Source organism: Leptonotus elevatus, chromosome 12, assembly GCF_054856555.1.
Source record: "Leptonotus elevatus isolate MCC_2025b chromosome 12, RoL_Lele_1.0, whole genome shotgun sequence".
Taxonomy (NCBI): Eukaryota; Metazoa; Chordata; class Actinopteri; order Syngnathiformes; family Syngnathidae; genus Leptonotus; species Leptonotus elevatus.
The window spans coordinates 6,469,663-6,491,685 of record NC_141250.1 but is presented as its reverse complement, the minus strand read 5'-3'; the positions used below and the strand labels follow the sequence as shown (position 1 = coordinate 6,491,685).

The window sequence follows — 22,023 nt, the reverse complement described above, 5'->3', positions numbered from 1 at the left end:
TGAGAAGTTGTTTCAAACCAAAGGCGAGCAGATACAATGACGTCTCTACGGGGAGGCTGCGGTGGGAAAGACGCCACACACCGACATAGCCGGGCGCTAATAACAACTTCTGGAATGTAACTCTTTGCTTTTGCTTTTAGGCATTTGCTTTTGTGTTTTCGTTCCTACACACAAGTTTTTTTCCCGATCCTTGCACAAATATATTGTAAAGAACCCTAAACTTAATACCTGCCAGTTGTACTACAATATTCATACTACGTACACATGGCTCAACGGACCGTGACTTGTATATACAGTGCTTAACAAATTTATTAGACCATAGAGATAGCATTTAGTATCATGAAGTGCTTTCATTTTCAGTGAGCTCGTGACAATTTACCATCTTCAACCTTTTTGCCAAATTTTAAAGGCGGCTCACGGGGCTTCTCTGAGAAGTCATACATGAATCATGTATAATAGTCTACCAGTAAAACATTTTTTCTTCAGGAATGCACATTAGACTGCTAACCTTGGGAGGCAAATTTTTGCGAGGGGGTGGTCGGCTTGTTGGGTAATGGAAGCACCAACCCTGCCTGCCTTAATTCTCTCTACTCACTTCACACCAACCTTTTCTGAAATAAAAAATATGAGTAGTAGTCATTGTCATTATGATTCAAAATTGGGTCAGTCTCCTACCAAATTGGAAGCGTGACATTTTTGAGGTCCCGACCACAATCATTTTTTTCCTTCTCTGACGTTTGCGTTATGCAAGTAAAGTGAACGGACAGCCTGATGCAGCCGGCAAATGTAGACCATTACACGTGGCAACTTCCGACACGTATGCATTGCCTTGCTAGAAATCCGCTGGTCGTGAAGGCTAATAAGGCTCAATAATGGATGCTACAGGTCCATGGACATGGGAGTGCAGATGTCATTGTCATTGGGTGACCAGACATCCCGTTTTGGCTGTGACAGTCCTCATTTTGAGCCTTAGGTCTCAGGACCTCATTGTTTTGTCGCGCTATTAGGCAGGTCCATTCCCGGCGTCCGAAATTTTGCTGTTCTACTCCTTCCTATTTACTTCCAAATTCATGTTTGCATTGTCATTCGCATCTGCATCTAATCGGCAGCAGGACAGACTTACATATGAACGGACCGTCAAATGCTGCTTAAGAAGTGACACCACCAAAAGTGCCTTGGCGGCCATCTTATGTTGCCACTCTTTCTGTGCTAATAGCTTGAATACATTGATTTCTGTGTGGCATTTTCAAAAAAATAATTCTGTCTTCACAGCAAAAATGTCCCATCCACGTAGTAAATTCTGTAGAGTAAATTTGACTATTTAGAGTGGGACCAAATAGACTCAGTTTTAGAGTAATATTTACACTTGGAAGAGAGTAAAATAAAGAATTGGGGAAAAAAACTAAATAAAAGTCACTCACGGTTAGAGGAACAAACTCACGATCTTCAGCTTGGGAGACAGCCGATCTACTCCCTGAGCCACGCAGCTCCTGCTGTGTGTTAGTATATCACTAATGTCAATCTTACTAACTCAAAGACCAAAAATTATGTCTTTGGTCTCTTGGAGATAAGCAAACAGTAGGAGGGGCATCGCTCAGGTGGTAGTGTGGCAGTTTTCCAAGCTGAAGGTTGTGAGTTTGTTCCTCAACCTTTGAGTGACTTTTATTGGGTTGTTTTTTTCTCCCAATTCTTTATTTTACTCTGTTCCTCGTGTAAATTTTAGCCTACTCTAAAACGGAGTTTATTTGGTCCATATCTAAATAGAGTCAAATTTACTCTACAGAATTTACTGTGTTAGAATCATGGGGGATGTAGCTGTACTGTCGTCAGTCGCTACGACGCAAGCTGAGCTTTCTAGTGGTATATTTTCATTTACAACCAGCACGAGGTAAACGGCACAGCTATTGAGGCTGAGCAAAAAAGAAAAAAACGAAGATAGCTTTTAGCATTAGCATTAGCAATTGATATGCCCTCCCCTTCTTCATGTCAAAAATCTGGTCACCCTACATTGTCACTGTGATAATTCTCATGATCTTAACGTCAGCCATCTTGCTCTATGTGTATTTTAAGGACAGACTACCAGGCGATGCAAAGACAGTAGCCCCAGACACAAGTTGCACCGATTGACACACAATTCGGTGGGAGTGTCTATCAGAACAAGATGCACGAAAAAGTCTCTCAAGGACCCATGTGTGGAATTGAGTAGGAAGTACCAGGCCTTGTAATTTCCAAAACTCCAACCAGAGATTTTGGCTCATTTAGTCCTAGTCTAAACCTGGTATCCTCAACAGATGGGTGGATTTCATCCTACATACGTCATTGGGCCTGTGGTAGCATATACTCTTTGATGATTCACCATGCACCATGCAAGTCTAATATCCAGGCACAAAAAGTCTAAGCCTGAAAGACCAGGTCCATCCTCGGTCGAGCACTCAATATACTCAGCTGCCGGATGGTCGACCCGTGCAATAAAGTTGCAGATCCCTGTGAAGATCCGACTCACTATGTCTGCCCCACGTGCCATCCAGTCAGCATCCTAGCAATGCGGAGGGCCCCACGGAGCAAACACAACTTACTTTTTGACAAGTGCAGCTTTACAAATGTGACAACACAAAAGCCATAAGTTAAGTGGGCCGCGGATATTTATACGTGTGCCCTGCTGTGTGGAACGAATCCATGCGCTCACCGTGAACTTCTCTTGCACATGACATATGGCTGCAACAGTGTGTGTGTGTGTGTGTGTGTGTGTGTGTGTGTGGAGGGCGACGTCATGGTGTCCCATTTAGACACATAATGTCAGTGTTTCACTTGCGCCTCTTTATTAAGACTTTTTTTTTAGACTTTGGACGGAGCAGAGATATCTAATTCATCTTTTGTTCTATCAATCATCTGCACTATTAATATTCTTGTTTGTTTGTCCAATGTACGGTCTGAAACAACTATATTAGATCACCTGTCATGAAAAAGAGAAGAGTACATCCAGCATCATGAAGTGCTTTAATGCGGACACTTTCAATTTGACTTAGGTCTTGACAGTTTACCTTTTTGAACATCATTTTTTTCATCGGAGGAGGCTTACTGGGGTTCTCTCAGATCATAAATGAATTTAAGAATAACATTCAACCACTTAAGATGTATGAATCAGTTGCAAACTTTATCCTTGAGTGATGTGACTTACAACCTGTACAACTACATTTAAAGGAAAAACAACCTTGAACATTCCTTTACAATAATATGTTATATGTGACCGCACTAGTCTAAACATGACATTTTGATTAATATTACATTTATGGATTATGAGTTATGCAGCAGAATCCAGCTATTTTTATCCATCTCAGGGGGCGGCCATTTTGCCACTTGCTGTCAACTTAAACTTTAAGTTACTTGACTCATTAGGCCATTTTCAGCAGTAAAAAGTTTATATTTTGTCCAGAATGAATTTTCTAACTTCATCATTTTTCATGTACAATTAATACCTTTAAAAACACGTTTTTCCACTTGTTGTCGACTGAAGATGACATCACCTGTGCTGAGGAAGTAGCTAACGATCAATCATGGTTCACCTGTTTTCTGGGTTTGTTCAGCAAATTGAACCATGGTTGGTCGTTACCTACTTTTTCAGCACAGGTAATGTCATCTTAAGTCGACATTATGTGAAAAAAAATGTTTTTAAAGGTATTAATTGTACATGTAAAATAATGAAGTTATCAAATTCATTTTGGACAAAATATAATATAATATATTACTTCTGAAAATAGCTCATTGAGTCAAGTATCCCTTTAAGATGACATCAAAGTTGCTCAGACGACCAATCAAAGCTCACCTGTTTTCTGAAATTGAGCTGTGATTGGTTGTTACCTGAGACCTGAGCAACCGTAAAGTCATTTTCACTCGTCAGCATGTGGCAAAATGTCCACTTTCTGATATTGATTAAAAACGGATGGATTTTGCTGCTTAACTCATATTCCACTAACACAATATTAGCCAAAATATCGTATTTAGACGAGTGGAGCTGCATAGAACTCATTATTGTCAAGAAATTTTGTTTGGGCTGACTTTCCCTTTGAAAAAAACAAAATTGACAAGGGATTGGTACCATAAGCAAAATACGGGAAAATATCTTGTAGTCCGATGAAACCAATGTTAAAAAGTCAACCGTTATTGTTGTGAGGGAACATCTGGCAGAGTCCCTTGTCAGGAAGAGTTTCAACTCCCACTTTTAACAGAATTTCGCCCACGTTGCGGGGGGATGCTGAGGACATTATATCTGAGTGGGCCATGTTCCATGCCTTCATTGTTGGGGTGGCTGACCAGAGCTGTGGCCGTTAGATGGTCAGTGCTCCGAATACTCCGAAGACCTCCTCAATCCCACCGACATGCTTTTGTTTGAAGAAGCAAAGTCTTGGGTCTTAAGGCTTTCCCATCTTTGTGATTGAGGTCACCAAGGTGGTTAAAAAGTTCCTTGGTGGCAAGGCCACAAGGATGGATTAGAACTGCTCAGCGTTCCTAGAGGCTCTGGATATTCTGGGGCTCTCTTGGTTCACACGCTTTTGCAACGACACATGGACACCGGAGAGAGTGCCTCTGGAGTGGCACAGCGGGGTGGTGGTTCCCCTTTTTAAGATTGGTATGGTCCAACTACAGGGGGATCACATTCCTCAGCCTCCCTGGAAAGGTCTATTCAGGGGTGCTGGAGAGGAGGGTCCGTCGGGAAGTCGAATCTCAGATTTAGTACCCGTACACACTGGCGGCATCCCACTTCCGTTCCAGCTCTCATACTACCTTTGAAGGTAGAAAATCGACAGTTAGACGTTCCCATGTTATCCACCTTTTCCCTCTCTACTTGTCTTTCCCAAGGACAACATCACCCGGCTGTATGATTTGTTCCCCTGTCGCAACGTGCCTCCGTTGACGTCATGATGTTCTACTCGCCCCCCTCCTCCTCACGACCTCACCTCCCTCCATTGTTTCACCAGCTTTTAATAAACTAAAGGGCAGATTCCTGACTGGAATGAAGCAAGGGGGGTGGGGTTGGGCCAGTGGGATGGGGTGGGGTGGGGGTGATTGTTCAGACCCATAGACCTGTTCTACACACACAAACACATACACGCACACACGGTTTGGCATGTGGAGTGCCAAGCTCTTCAACTGTCCGCTGACGCCAGCTCCCGACACACATACAAATGTAGTCTTTCTCTACACAGTGGCCCTCCCCACACGCTAACCTCCTAAAAACTAAGCTCCTCACTAAATATAAACCCCCATCAACCCCCAAGTCCTGTTAAGACAAACAACAGGCACCCCTGCGAGCTAAGCGTCTGTTAGCATTACACTTTTTTTTTTGTCAAAATCACTGCCAACTCGCATATACACTTACTGTATGTCGTTATTTGGGGGCCATGCTGATGAAACGGCTTTATTATTTACAGGCCGAGTAACTCACCATGTTGAGGGTTTTCCCATATCAAATCAAAATTCACAAAGGACCATGAAATTGGAGCATAGTAATGTCTATCATAAGTCTCAAGGAACCATACAGGAAAACATACAGGGCACGGCTATTTTTGTTTCAAGTAGCCATTTTAGGCTCATTCGCAGGTTTCCTTCTGAGAGAATCTCGTCCTGCAGACTCGTCTGATTGGTAAACCAAATTTGAACTACGTACAGTGGTAGTGCCTTAACTTACAAGTTTATTTCTTTCCCTGACCAATTTAATGCTGTGTCAAATCAATTTCACCAAATGAACTTAAAAAACAATTTGAATTGGTCGAACCAAATTAAATAATGCTACATGCACAGTACTGACATTTATATCTATGTAAAAGGACAACAAGAAACTGCATCGTACCCTTTTCCAACTGAGCTGTGCCCTATCGAATCAAATCGAACCGTCTTTGAATCATATCGCACTTATCAAATCATATTTTATTGGAGAGATACAGACCTTTACCATTCATCCATTCCAGGCCCACAAAATCCACCACTATGTTTTTGTTTTCAGTGAAAAACAATAGCACAGTTTCGTTTAATAAGAATAATAATAATAATAATGAGAAGAAGTAGAAGAATAACTCATTGACTGCCATTGACGGCTATAGACGTCAAATATTAATTTTAACTGGGCTGGCAATGAATGATAATAATAATAAATTAATAATAATAATAATAATTATATAAAACGTTGTTACTGTTTGTAATGTGTTGGATGAGTGCTTTTGAGGGGCGTGGCCTAATAAATGGCGCTGGAGTTGTTTGTCGAGAGTCTCGGCATGACTACAGAAGCTCCTTGCAATGTTCCCATTTTATATTTGAGTTTGTTTGATTGTTTGTCTCATCACAATGAAGGCTATACGAGTGCATCTGTAACTGTGGCTGACCTTACCCACAAGGCATTACAGTTCATTAATTGCTCATATTTTATTGTGTATGGATGGAGCATGGCGGCAAAGTTTGATACCTCTCCGATCATTAAACACGAATCGCTAATAATTATTAATTGATCTATGAAGGATTCACAAAACAAGGTCCGACCTTCAGATTTGTAGGTGCCCCCTACTACTGGAAATGAACAGATTTTCGTCAGACAACCAATATTAATAATATAATTATACCACTAACCAAGTGTGCCACAACATTTCCTAACCTAACCTTTTTGTCATCCACATCACAGAGAAGTATTTATAAAAGGACAACCAATAACACATACCAAGCTGCAGGCTAAAGTCAGAGCATGAAATCAGATCAAGGCTTATTTCAGCGTCCAACCTCCAGAAAGCAAAAGCCATTATAGGCGTGTTTGTTTTTATCCTACCAGACCAGATTGCTGGTCTGGAAAGAACTTTTTTTTATTCAGGGTTGCAGTTCGCATCGCTTAATGAGAACTTGTAAATATTATACAATATGATAGAATACAAAACATTCATTTTAGGCCACATAAACAAGGGCATATATAGCAATATAAAAAAATCCATACAGTTCGGCTCTCCTACAACATGCAAACATGGCAAACAAACAAAAAAGAAATCATGTATGCTATTTTTTTTATTTAAACAGTATTCATTCATTTTTCGAATACTAAAGTTTGAAATGTGTAATGTGGTGTACAGACAAAAAATAATAATCTTTTGCACGTTCCATCTCCTTCTGTGAGTCTATTCTATTTTGAATACCTCAACTTTCATATTCATTTGCTATTGTTGATATTTTGCCTTTTCCAGCAATTCCTTCTAGGCCAGGGTGGTGAAGGTTTTCAAAATCCTTCCTGTTCTTTTTAAAAAAAAAATTATGCTTGCTCCATAGCGGTCTAACAAAAAACGTTTTGAATCAGATTTTTATTATTTTTATTTTTAAAGATGTGAATGCATTAAATTGAACCAAACTGTTCGCTTTAAAATATGTTGAACTACAAATTGAATCATCATTTAATGGAGCGATACATATTTGAAGTAAATGCCTCATTTACAGTACTAACAATTTCATTTACATGTAATGTAAAATGACATCAACAAACTATTGCATCATAACCTCTTGAACTGAAGTGCACATATTGAATTGAAGCGTAATCCACTGAATTGACCCTATGTTGAATCGTCTTTTAGAAATAACCCACCCAGCATTGACTCTGTCCCTTTCGGACCCAGTGCTGGCTACTTGCTATTGGTAATAATAACAATTTAACTGACCTGAGGCACCAGGCAGGAGTTCAGCACCATTTTGAGATTTGATCTATGATCATTTCTCTCATTAAGAAGCCTGCCTGTTCTACCAGAATTATTATTTTTTTAATCCCTCAAGTCCTTCTGCAGCTTCGGTGGTCCGCCGGCAGAAGTCAATCATAACGTCAGGCGCATAAACGCACACACCTGCAAGACGTGCACCCCCAAGGTCATTCACGCTACTCTTAACTCCACATTCCATGCTAGCTTCACGCCTTGCACTTATCCTTGCACGTTTTGTTGTCAGTGCCTGATTAGACGGTCCACTCGGCCAAGGCAAACACCTTCATTACCGCTGCACATCAATTCCAGCTAATTGCAACCACTCGCACTTTGCTGTCACCTTACGCATACCTGGATCTCCAAAGTCCATGGAAAAAGATCAGAGGTGCGAATAAGTCACTTACAGTAGTATGTGCAATTCGGAAGCAAATCTCAAGTCTTGACCTTCAAATTTCAAGCACATGCCGAGTTGCTGTCGCAAAAATAAATAAATCAAGCAAGTCAAGTCGATTCCGCATAAAATTTTGAGCAAGACAAGTCATAGTTCAGTGCTGGATAAGGAAAAAAATCATAAAATGTGGAGATACTGTATAGATGAAGATAGGAAGGCTATTTCCTGAAACCCAACTGTCCAATGAACAGCATGTTATTCCAAAATTGGTCAGGCTTTTTGTGTGAATTTTTTTTTTTTTCATAAGACAGAATGACATTTATTTGATCATTATTTAATCACCATATGCATGTGTTCAAAGTTACAATTGTGCAAAAGTAACAAACATGCGCATGCAGGACGCCGTCCTCTGACATATGTACGGTAACTCACCATTTTTAAACATTCCAAATTGTGTTTTCTTCACATTAATGATTTTTTTTTCCAAGTAAAAAAATTTGGACATAATAATTTTTTTTATTTTTAACAAGGGTGTTTGGTTGATGCTTAACCTCCAGTGTTGTTTAATGAAAACCATATGTCTCCAAATCTGTGTCCTTTTTTTTGGTTTGTTTTTAACACTAAAACAACAAAAATATGTCTTTATGTTTTGGAAATGAAGAAAAAAACTTGTAGATACTTGCAGGTTACAAACAATGGTCACTGTCCAATGACAATGACTGTAAGTTTTACTTTTTTTGTCCAGAAAATACAAGTTCATGTTGACTTAAAAAAACCTCAAAACATTTGGAGTTACAGGCTTTTCATTGGATCGCAACAATGAGCTCGTTGGGTCATGCAAACTATGTATTGCTGTCCAATGAAAAACATGTATCTCCCCAACCTTTTTTTAATAATAACCTAAAAAAAAAATACATTAACGATACACATTTTTCATAGCACAGCGACAATATGCATGTTGGTTCAAGCAAACCATCTATTCTCCGGCATTACCAGCCAATAATAAACAGCCAAATCAGAATACTTTGGTGTGTTTGTGTGGATTTGATTAAAATAACATGATCAATTAATTATTTTACATGCATATTATTGAATAATTCCTGAGCAGCATTTTGGAAGTTAAAGAGAAACTAAGAATAGATGAGACATGATGGCTTATTTTACAAACTTTATTATTTATTAAATTTTATTGTAAAAACTAAAACTAAAACATGATATTTTCTTCATATTTTAGAACATTTGTAGATACGTGTTTTATTTTGGTAGATGATGGTTTGGGCTAAAATCTCAGATTATGTGTCTTCATGTTTTGGATTTGAGGAAAAACCCAAGCCCCAAGGTAAGGAGTAGAAAGTAAAGATATCTATTTTTAGATGTAGAGAGTAAAAGCAAAACATCAGGAAAACAAATTCTCAAGTTCAGATACTGTACCTGACAAATGTAGTACAGTAACAAAATTATTTCTACGTCATTTCATTTCATGCTGACCACTTCACACCACTTTTTAGTCATTCTGTCTTTAATGTACTACACGCCTCTTGAAAGTGACAAGAACACGAGTCTTAAGCTTGCAGGATGGACGCCAGTCTTACCTTCACAAGAGTCCGAGTATCCCGACCATGCAAGACTGGAATTGTCCAACTCCTGTTCCCCCTCTCAGCTCCTCTCTACTCGTGTGCTGGTTGCTCTGCTTGTCTCCCTCTCCCATACTCTCTCACCTCCTCGTTCTCTCTCTCTCTCTCTCTCTCCGCCTCTCACCGTTCATTCCCAAAAGAAGGCAACAGCGTCAGTCTCGGAGGATGCTGCTACTGCCTGCCAGCATGTGGACCGTGATACCGCCAATCACATGCCCCACACCCCCCGCCCCTCTCAACAAAGCAGCTGATGCTCTGTGACACACTTCCCGTAGTAGCAAATGGTAGTTCCAAACCATCAGGATAGAGACAACCAAAAGTCAATTCTTTTTTTCTTTTGTTTACGAGGCCAGGGTTATAAAAGTGTTTTGTTTATTTAGAAACAAATGCTCCTTTCTCCTTACTTCAGCAGGTGGGATGGGTGAAGGGTGGCAGGAGAAGCGGGAAATTTCAGTACCTCATTGACGGGATCTCCTGACTTGTTACTCCAGTTTGTATTGCCAAGTCCTCCACTTGGGAGTTTACATGAAAACTTGAATAGTAGTTGTAAAACTACACCCTGAGGAGTCAGCTTCACTTAGTGGAGATTTCATTTTAAGAGCGTGTGTGAACAATTATGCTCACCAGACACAACATTAGGTACACCTGCAAGGTCTAATGATATGTACAGTGTGTATATTGGAAATGGCAAATGTATCATAAAAGTACTTGATAATAGATTAATTTACAAAATATATATATATTTTAAATAAAGTAATTAAGGGTAATTTAAAAATACATACTGCATATTCTTCTTCTTCCCAGCTTTTTCCCAATTCGTCGTTTAGTAACCAGAATGTCGGCTGTTCGATCCCCGCTCTCCCCAAGTCATGTGTCGTTATGTCCTTGGAAAAAAAAGTGCTATATAAATCCGATACATTATTATTATTATTATTATTGTAAAAGCAGTCTGAGGCGGAAATTTAACCAGTAACCCTTCAGTCACTAGACAACCCGCTCTACCAGCCCGAGCCGTCCCCGACGATTAACAGGAAAAGGACAAGGCAGGAGGCACGTATTTGCTCAATAATGGACTGTCAATGCGGCTTACTTGCTACTACGAGAATTGAAACCACTGGCGGCCATCTTACGTTGCCATTCGCTAAGGCCACCTAACTTGAATACAGTGATTTCTCTGCTGCGTTTTCATGTTATTTAGCTGAAAACAGTAACAGAAGTTGTCAGTAAAAGTGGCAAAGTAAGATGGCTGCCCTCTGGTTTCAGCCACAATAGTCCTATTGGCAGTCCATTCATATAATTATATATATATATATATATATATATATAGTCCGCGGCTAGCACGCTCAAAAAAAAAGTTGTTGACCGTGGCAGGAGGCAGAGGCAGGCAGTGTAGAGATCAATCCACACAGGAATATTGGAAACTCTTGCATGAGAATGAAAGTACAATTAGGCCCCGTCCAGACGGAAGCAAAGCCGTCTTCGTTCCTCAAACAAATCTCGTACACACAGAAGCATTTCAAGACTTGCTTGTGTCCAAAAGAAGACGCTGAGGACGTTTTATGGCTGTAATGTATATGTCAAGTCTTGGGGGGCGACGTAGCGCAGCCACAGGGAGTTAACGGAAAGTGTAGAAGAATCAGTGAAGAAGACGAACACTTATTTTTCTAACTTTATTGCAATCTACAGAACAAACAGGTATCGAAACAACATGAAAAAGATGAACACAGGAGATTCAAATACAATACCGCTTGTTGAACGTGGGAATAAAGAAGCAAAATATTTTGCTGCAAAAGCATAAGCAAGCTAAAGAGGCTGCGCAAAACGACTACGATGCGGCTATCCGCCATTGTTGTTGACAGACTGACGGTCACGCGAGAAATGGCGCATACGTCATCAATCTACGACCATTACGTCATCACTGGGCGAGTATCCTACATATGGTGTCCAGACGGACGCGTACGGGGCGCGTTTTGAAATCTTTCCACTCTGGAACCCGGTTTCAAAAGTGATCTGTTTCAAGCTCCGAGACCGCGCCATCATGTGGACGAACGGCCTAAACGGTAAGAAACTTGTGAGGATACATTGAAACTGGCTTTCGTGTGGATGGTGCCTTAGAGCGTGTGAACAGTAGAGGCTGATTGCTGATTTGAAGCACCTGTGTGCCCAGGTGAGCAGAGTGGCTGATGAGATGGACAAGGCTGACTGGGTGAATGGAAAAATAGTGAGTGCACAGGTAAGACAATGAAGCTGAGTTTGATTTAATAAAATCCCAAAATCCCCTCCGTGAGTCATCACCTTATCGTGGTGGAGGGGTTTGCGTGTCCCAATGAACCTGGGAGCTATGTTGTCCGGGGCTTCATGCCCCTGGTAGGGCCACCCATGGCAAACAGGTCCTAGGTGAGGGACCAGACAAAGCATGGCTCAAATGACCCCAATGATGAACACAAACTTTGGATTTTCGTTTCCCTTGCCCGGACGCGGGTCACCGGGGCCTGGAATCCTGGAGGTGGGGCTCGAAGGCGAGCGTCTGGTGGCCGGGCCTACACCCATGGGGCCCGGCCGGGCACAGCCCGAAAAGGCAACGTGGGTCCCCCTTCCCATGGGCTCACCACCGGTGGAAGAGGCCAAAGGGGTCAGGTGCGCAGTGAGTTGGGTGGCAGCCAAAGGCGGGGGTCTTGGCGGTCTGACCCTCGGCTACTGAAGCTAGTTCTGGGGACATGGAATGTCACCTCTCTGACAGGGAAGGAGCCCGAGCTGATGTGCGAGGCTGAGAAGTTCCGACTAGATATAGTCGGACTCACCTCCACACACGGCTTGGGTTCTGGTACCAATCCTCTCGAGAGGGGCTGGACCCTCTTCCACTCTGGAGTTGCCCACGGTGAGAGGCGCAGAGCAGGTGTGGGCATACTCATTGCCCCCCGGCTAGGCGCCTGTGTGTTGGGGTTTACCCCGGTGAACGAGAGGGTAGCCTCCCTCCGCCTACGGGTGGGGGGACGGGTCCTGACTGTTGTTTGTGCTTATGCACCGAACAACAGTTCAGAGTACCCACCCTTTCTGGAGTCCTTGGAGGGTGTGCTGGAGAGCGCTCCCCCCGGGGACTCCCTCGTTCTGCTGGGGGACTTCAACGCTCACGTGGGTAATGACAGTGAGACTTGGAGGGGCGTGATTGGGAGGAACGGCCCCCCCGATCAAAACCCGAGCGGTGTTTTGTTGTTGGACTTCTGTGCTCGTCACGGACTGACCATAACGAACACCATGTTCAAGCACAAGGGTGTCCATATGTGCACTTGGCACCAGGACACCCAAGGCCGCAGTTCGATGATCGACTTTGTAGTCGTGTCATCGGATTTGCGGCCGTATGTGTTGGACACTCGGGTTAAGAGAGGGGCGGAGCTGTTAACTGATCACCACCTGGTGGTGTGTTGGCTCCGATGGCGGGGTAAGATGCTGGTCCGACCAGGCAGGCCCAAACGTATTGTGAGGGTCTGCTGGGAACGTCTGGCAGAATCCCCTGTCAGAAAGAGTTTCAACGCCCACCTCCGGCAGAGCTTCTACCTTGTCCCGGGGGAGGCGGGGGACGTTGAGTCCGAATGGACCATGTTCCGTGCTTCCATTGTTGAAGCGGCCGATCGGAGCTGTGGCCGTAAGGTGGTTGGTGCCTGTCGGGGCGGCAATCCTCGAACCTGCTGGTGGACACCAGCGGTAAGGGATGCCGTCAAGCTGAAGAAGGAGTCCTATTGGGCCTTTTTGGCCTGTGGGACTCCGGAGGCTGCTGACAGGTACCGGCTGGGCAAGCGGAATGCGGCTTCGGCGGTCGCTGAGGCAAAAACTCGGACATGGGAGGAGTTCGGTGAGACCATAGAGAACGACTTCCGGACGGCTTCGAGGAAATTCTGGTCCACCATCCGGCGTCTCAGGAGAGGAAAGCAGTGCGCCATTAACACTGTGTATAGTGGAGATGGGGTGCTGTTGACCTCGACTTGGGACGTCGTGAATCGGTGGGGAGAATACTTCGAAGACCTCCTCAATTCCACCAACACGCCTTCCTTTGAGGAAGCAGGGTCTGGGGACTCTGAGGTGGGCCTCCCTATCTCTGGGGTCGAAGTCACTGAAGTGGTTGGAAAGCTTCTCGGTGGCAGGGCCTCGGGGGTGGATGAGGTTCGCCCGGAGTTCCTAAAGGCTCTGGATGTAGTGGGGCTGTCGTGGTTGACACGTCTCTACAACATCGCGTGGACATCAGGGACAGTGCCTCTGGATTGGCAGACCGGGGTGGTGGTTCCTCTTTTTAAGAAGGGGGACCGGAGGGTGTGTTCCAACTTTAGAGGGATCACACTCCTCAGCCTCCCAGGTAAGGTCTATTCGGGGGTGCTGCAGAGGAGGATCCGTCGGGAAGTTGAATCTCGGATTCAGGAAGAGCAGTGTGGTTTTCGTCCCGGCCGTGGAACAGTGGACCAGCTCTACACCCTCAGCAGGATCCTTGAGGGTGCGTGGGAGTTCGCCCAACCAGTCCACATGTGCTTTGTGGACTTGGAGAAGGCGTTTGACCGTGTCCCTCGGGGAGTCCTGTGGGGGGTGCTTCGGGAGTATGGGGTACCGGGCCCCCTGATACGGGCTATTCGGTCCCTGTACGACCGATGTCAGAGTTTGGTCCGCATTGCCGGCAGTAAGTCGAATTTGTTTCCTGTGAGGGTCGGACTCCGCCAAGGTTGCCCTTTGTCACCGATTCTGTTCGTAACTTTTATGGACAGAATTTCTAGGCGCAGCCGGAGTGTCGAGGGGGTCCGGTTTGGTGGCCTCAACATTGCATCTCTGCTTTTTGCAGATGATGTGGTGCTGTTGGCTTCTTCAAGCCGTGATCTCCAGCTCTCGCTGGAGCGCTTTGCAGCCGAGTGTGAAGCGGTTGGGATGAGGATCAGCACCTCCAAATCCGAGACCATGGTCCTCAGTCGGAAAAGGGTGGAGTGCCCTCTGCGGGTCGGGTATGAGGTCCTGCCCCAAGTGGAGGAGTTCAAGTATCTTGGGGTCTTGTTCACGAGTGAGGGTAGGTTAGAGCGGGAGATCGACAGACGGATCGGTGCAGCGTCTGCAGTGATGCGGACGCTGTATCGGTCCGTTGTGGTGAAGAAGGAGCTGAGCCGAAAGGCAAAGCTCTCGATTTACCGGTCGATCTACGTTCCTGCCCTCACCTATGGTCACGAGCTGTGGGTCGTGACCGAAAGAACAAGATCCCGGATACAAGCGGCCGAAATGAGTTTCCTCCGCAGGGTAGCCGGGCTCTCCCTTAGAGATAGGGTGAGAAGCTCGGTCATTCGGGAGGGACTCAGCGTCGAGCCGCTACTCCGCCACGTTGAGAGGAACCAGTTGAGGTGGCTGGGGCATCTGGTTCGGATGCCTCCTGGGCGCCTCACTGGGGAGGTGTTCCGGGCATGTCCTACCGGCAGGAGGCCCCGGGGACGACCCAGGACACGCTGGAGAGACTACGTCTCACGGCTGGCTTGGGAACGCCTTGGGATCCCATCGGAGGAGCTGGCTGAAGTGGCTGGGGAGAGAGAAGTCTGGGCTTCCCTGCTAAAGCTGGTGCCCCCGCGACCCAACCCCGGATAAGCGGAATTGAAGACGGAGACGGAGGAGAAAATCCCAAAATGTGGAGAGGTTTTGCTGGATGGCTAATACTATTGCAACCAATCCCATCATAGCAATCAGTAGATATGTAAATACAATTGGTGGCTGTGAGCAGAATATCGTGTGATGACATCATATTGCTTGCAGTTTAATGAAAAGGTTACCATGTTTTTTCTCTTTCATTAAAAACAGTCATTTATTAAACATTTATTGATATTTACATTGATTATTGCTTGTTATTGCTGTTTTCTGTTATAGACCTTTAATTTGACCTTATTGGTTGGTGCAGGAAATCTCCCGTCTTTTGGGTCGGTTAAAAACTGCAGCAAAAAGTGAAAATCTTTCAACAGGGCGGATATCGTACCCCCATACAACCCCCCACCCCCACCCCCACCCAAATGCGTTCTTCTATTTCCAAAATTAAACTCCCACACTTCAAACTCATTCTAGACACCTGCATAAATAGGACTGCTGCACCAGTGAAGAGACAAAACTTGTATGAACAAAATTCCATCACGCTGTACTAAAAATACCGTTTACATCGTTTTAGAGGAAGACATTTGACTAACAACAATAGACTGTAGGCTTCAGATGCCACGATGTAGTAGAGGGGATTCACAAATGAAAAAATGTGTTCACATTAGAGTAGCGCGTAGCCGTGGTCGCATAAGCCTAAACCGTGAAGTAGCGGGGGATCACTGTATACCTAATGAAGTGTATGCTGAGTGCCTATGACAACGTGCATTCGGGAATGATGCCCGCAGGACATCCAAATGTAATGACCTCATCTGTTAACCTCACATGGCTTCCTGTGATGAGAGACACCCTAAAGAAGAAGAATTAAAAAAAGAGGCAAAAGATGATAAATGTTTATAATGAATGACACTTAACTGCACTGTAGGCCAAATCATCTTCTTTTCTGGATGGCTTTGCTTGCTCCCAAAATAAGACTTGCGTTGACAAAGTTTGGCACCCTGTAAGTGCGTCGGAGGGAATCCAGAAGATGAGAAAAGGAGGAAGAAGGCACAGCCAGACTCATAAGTCACATCATCACAAAGCAAATATAGTGAAGGTGAATTTTTCACACAGACTGAAAAGTTGTGATAGCGTCCGTATGTTGGCATGTGACAAATGCAAGACCACGGGACTGAACCATTGTTGATTGTGGGGTGTTGGTGAACTAAACGACAAAAAGCAATGCTTTAAAAAAGAATACTAAAACAGGATATTGGCAATCAAGGCCATCTTTATGTAAAGCAACATTACTTTTTTTTTAAGTTCTTAATCATGAGGTGCCATGATGAACATTTATTGTTATTTTGAGGGTACAAAAAGTTATACACAAACTACTTTTCATTATGTCAAAGTGTCATATCTTCAGTGTTGTCCCATGAAAAGATATAACTAAGCAAAAATGTGGGTGGCGTACTAACTTTTGTGAGCTACTGTTGTACGTTCATTGTGCCTTGTGCGCACGTTGTTTCACACTGTTTGCGATAATACAGAGCACCATCTTTCCACCTTGGCGGAGACCTGTCTCGTTCTCATGTGGTCTTCATCCAGCAGCTGTTGTCTCATTTACTAAAATCCAGGAATTTTTCAGGACGAACTCCGGTCAAGACCGCACGCCCACGGGCCACCGAGTGTGGGATGTGACCCTGGCTGGCTAATCTTGACAAGATGAGGGAGGGAGGACCAGTCAGGACCGGTCACATCAGTGTGACGGCCCTGCTGGGGACAGAATGTTGTGTTGCCTGAAGCCAAGGTGGGACTTGTTTTACTTTACAAGTATTAGAAACTGCAGTGCGCATTTCTACATCTGTAAATATTATAAATGAATATACCTGATAGAATCAATCAAAACTAACCCTTCTTTCAAAACATCAAATAAATGTTGTAGCGATTAATTTCGACCAGTTTTTCCAGAACATGTTTTTAACATTATTACACCAGAACAGTATTACACTTTTAATCCCGCGCACCCCCGAGAGGGCACTGTCGCAGTACAATATCAAAAGTAATTCAAAATGGGTCCTTGAAGGTGGTTTGTCTTCTGGCTGCAGGCTTCTTCCTGCGGGCCCGCCCTCTTCCCGCCGCATATGGGATTCACATTTGGCTGACTTGAGCGTTCCGTTAATGTGATATTATGATGCATTGTCTCAAGCCATTTACTTGCTGACCGTGTATGTGTGTGTGTGAGAGTTGCAATGTTTTAATGTGATAATGTCAGCAGCAGCCATATCTGATGATGCCTGGAAGTGTCATTAGAACCCAAACTTTGCTTGTACAACTCTACAGGAGGCCGTTGCTGCTTTTGGTGGTGGAGGCGTAGGGGCCATCTTCTCATGGCTGTAAACAACACCCCCCCCCCCCCCTTCAATTCATCAGGCTCCTCGAGAAGGTGAGAAATTTGAGGGTCAGTCGAGGTCATTCAGGTAATTGTGTGTCTTAAACTTTTGACCCGCTAAGCTCCACTTAGCGCAGCCTCTTATTTCCCCCGAGAATTTAGAGCTCGCATACCAGGACAATGCTTACGCGCACGCTTCCATCTCAACAAACAGTTTTGCCAACAATTTTAATTCACCCCACTAATTACCCTTAGTCATTAAAATTATGCAAAAACACAAGTGATTTCCATCAAGGTTTGAGGGAGCGGTGACACTTGTGTCCTTCAAGGAGATATTCAATTATGGTGAGGATCTGGATAAAGGTCTTGATAGTACCATCATTTATTTGATTTTTTTTTTACCACCCACTTGTAGGATTTGGATTTTATAATCAAACAGGTTAACTGCTGTGTTTTTTACAGTGGAACCTCGATTTAACAGACTAATATGCGTGTGTCCGTTATAACCAATTGTCCGTGTAGTTGAACTGTACTATTTTGTGGCCTAAAAGTGACCATTTACTAAATAAAAATAAATATAAAGAAATAAATAAAAAAGCTTGAATATTTTTTTCACCTTAGTTAGTTTGACCCCCCCCCCCCAAAAAAAAGTATACTGTACAAAAAATATAATGTTTGAGAAATGTGTACCTACTGTATACTACCAGACAAGACCTCTCTCCAGTAAACAAAAGCCAAAAATATGAATAGGCGGATAAGGCATATTCTTTTTTAGCTACATGCCTACGAGAATGCAAAGCTAATGTTCATGCTTTCCATGACCTTTTCTGAGACTGTCATCCCTGCCAACATGGCCGCCAGTGGTTAGCTTGCTCCAGAAATGTGTGGCTGTTGATTGCAGCACAGCGCCATCTACTGGCACTGTGGTCAATTTTGGAATTATCAGACTTTGACAGCTAATCCACTTCCTTCTACTCTATAATTAAATAATTTAAAATCACTTATTTTGCTAATAAGTTCTTATTATTTACAATTAAACAGTAACAAGTTATCAATTGAGATGGATGAGGGAAGATTTTAACATTGTTTTACAGTACGTCACCCAAATCGTTTTGGTCAATGGATGGTTTTGTTGCTGCGGTGGTTGAAGGGGTGAGGGGTCAGACTATCAGTGTTTGCTGACTAGGACTAAGGACATGGATTACTGGAACCTTGTCCTGTGGTCTGATGAGACCTATTTGGATCAGATTGTGTCAAAGTGTGTGTGGTGGTCACCAGGTGAGGAGGAGTATAGAATGACAAGCGTGTCTTGCACTCTAAAAACTGTTGGGTCAAAAGTAACCCAATTATGGATCAGAAATGGACCGATCCACTTAATGGGTCAATTTGACCCAACTTTCTGGGTTGTTTTATACAAAATGACCCAATTTTTGGACCCACGTAAAGGATCTGAGCTATATTTATGAGTTGTTTTACACTAAAAGACCAATTTCTTGACTCCAAGTTGGGTCAAATTGACCCAAGTAGAGGATCGGCCAATTTTTGACCCAACTGTTTTTAGAGTGTGGCTTTACAGTCAAGCGTGGTGGTGGGAGTGTCATGGTCTGGAGCTACACGAGTCATCCGTTTTCTACACCGCTTGCAGGTGAGAAGAGCCTATCCTAGTGGTGGTTTACCCGGGAATGGTCGCTAGCCAATTGCAGGGTTTTGGAATGTGGGAGGAAGAAACAAACTGAGGATAGGTTTAACAAAACAATCAGCAATTAGGTGCATTTGCGAATGCCAAAGTTGGAGTGAAGTGAGGAAACGTTCAAATCTGGCTGCAAACTTTAAGTGTTTCCACATGTGCACCTCAAGACATGAAGCTTACCTTGTGAAGTGGGCTCTAAGCCCCCATAATCACACCTAATTAGATTCTTCAGCCTTATGTAAATGCTAGACCTCTTATCCAGCACTTTACATCCTCTCCATGACACTCCTGCCCGATAGACACCACTTCTACATGGGTTGTGATCGTTAACACCTGCTCAAACTCACTTCTCCTGCTTTGTTGGGTTGAAAGCAACTATCGCTCGTTGGCGACTAGCATATACATCACACCTGATGCCGATGTCATTTTGTGGTCTGATTATGCCATGTAGCAATGTGAACCCCCACTACCACCATTTCGTAAACTCCCCGACTCGTGATTTTTCTGTGGAACCGAAAAAACTAATTACAATTATTTACATTTTCTATAACACTCCAAGATTATGAAGATTCCAGTGTGATTCAATTAAATACTAGTTTTAACAACAGATATATATTGATAACCTGATAACCCATTTCGTGGTAGCTTTAACTCATCAGTATGGATAGTTTTGGGCCCTTATTGGATCAAAATGTTGACCTACCGGTAATGTAATGGGTCAAATCCTCAACCCAATGCACTGGGTATAAATAACCCAGCATTGGCTCAGTCCCGTTTCACCCAATTTGGGTTACATTTAACCCACCAGTTTTAAGAGTGTAGGCAATTATAATAATTTTCAGGTGGAAGCAACTAAACACAGATTTTTGCTATTTGTGCTGTGTATATATGTATTTATATTTTGATTTATTATACTCATAATCACCCAAGGTGAAATTCAACTCACACCATATTATCCGTACAAGCATCTTTCCAACAGCCATTTGCCATTTTTCATTTTTCCTTGAATTGTGACTCTCCTATTGCAATCAAAAAGTCCCCCATATTTTTTGGGCGGGTGGGGAACCCCTCATTTTCGCTGGGTATAAACAGAGGTTGGTTACGCTCGTTCGTTCAACACCTAACAAATCATAAGACATGTGATTCGCCTTGGTAATCATCCATCCATCCATTTTCTTAACCGCGTATCCTCACAAGGGTCGCGGGGGGCACTGGAGCCTATCTCAGCTGGCTTCAGGCAGTAGGCGGGGTACACCCTGAACTGGCTCCCAGCCAATCGCAGGACACACAGAGACAAACAACCATCCACACTCACAATCACACCTATGGACAATTTGGAGTGTTCAATTAACCTGCCATGCATGTCTTTGGAATGTGGGAGGAAACCGGAGTACCCGGAGAAACCCCACGCAAGCACGGGGAGAACATGCAAACTCTACCCAGGAAGGCCGAAGCCCGGACTCGTTGGTAATCATTAATCACTTTATTATTGATTTATATTCCCAATCACACTTTTCATGTACATTTTGTACAAGTATGTGCTGTGCATGTATTGACACTTCAAGCAAAACGCTATCTACTGCTAATGCAATTGCCAACACAACTACAATTCTTAATGAATGACAAAGTGGGTCAAAAATGATCAAATTTCCACAAAATGTGCTTCCACCACAAAGTTTAAGCAGGAGTTCTTAAACTTCTTACGGACCCCTTACAGTGGAGAGATTTTTTTTTCAAGAACCTCCTCACGTTCCTGAAATTAATTTAACATTACTAAACTAAAGTAATTAAACATAACTACCATATTTACCAGAGGTGGCAAATCCAGGTCCAGGAAAAACCCTGCCACAGTTTGGCTTTAGCCATTGATGCTAGCTAGCTAGCTCCCTAGCAGGTAAATGAGCACGATAGGAGCTAGGGAGCTAGCTAATGTTAACTTTGTTAACATTATTACTGTTTTACTTTATATTTTAACCATTTTGTATTTAGTTATAGCTGTGTAGATGTAGGTATAATTATGTTAACTCAGTATGGCTCAATGAATAGAATTGTATTCTTATCTGTGTTACCTTCATGAGAGAAAGGGCAACGGGTTTGTACATTTGCTATCTTAAGGGAGTTTTGTCTGGGGCCGGTCGGAAGGGAGGCACAGGCTGATTATTATTGTTTTTCTCTAATCTGATTTATACCCATGGGAACAGATTCTCTTGTATTCACTGAGTTGTAACCAAATATACTGTGGGCTGATGGGAGGAGACTTTTCGTATTCACCCACTTTTCAATAAATAATGATGTGACGGAGAGCCGGAGAGACAATCTGAACAAACTGCTTGAGAGAGTTCAATTGTTGTCATCAAAAGCTTTTGATACCTTTGCAAAGGGACTTCTTCACCAGGATCTCACCATTCAGTTAATTGAACACGCAAAGAGTACAATACTTAATATTGTCTACTCTAACACTAGCTAGCACCCGGGGCTAAAGCCATACTGTGGCAGGGTTTCTACTTTCTTACCCCTTAGTGCCACAGGAATTAAAATGTTGCCTATGGTTTTTTTTTTAATTAGTAAATTGAGTTACAAGCTTGACCACAACAAATTCAACTGATAAGTTGAGGTACTGC

The 22,023-nt window shown here is 43.3% G+C and overlaps 1 protein-coding gene across 3 annotated transcripts in view; it reads right to left on the bottom strand.

The window, feature by feature from the left end:
* The window catches only part of ndp (norrin cystine knot growth factor NDP), a 31,380-nt gene extending 21,565 nt beyond the window's left edge, over positions 1-9,815 (bottom strand). For 2 of the 3 annotated variants that reach the window (XR_015096706.1, XM_086091549.1), the window contains exon 1: positions 9,702-9,797. The gene's annotated coding sequence lies outside the window, so the exon portion shown is untranslated. Of the gene's footprint in view, positions 1-9,701 lie in introns of all 3 variants that reach the window. The other variant, XM_086091550.1, reaches the window with a different exon arrangement.
* Positions 9,816-22,023: the final 12,208 nt, after the last annotated feature.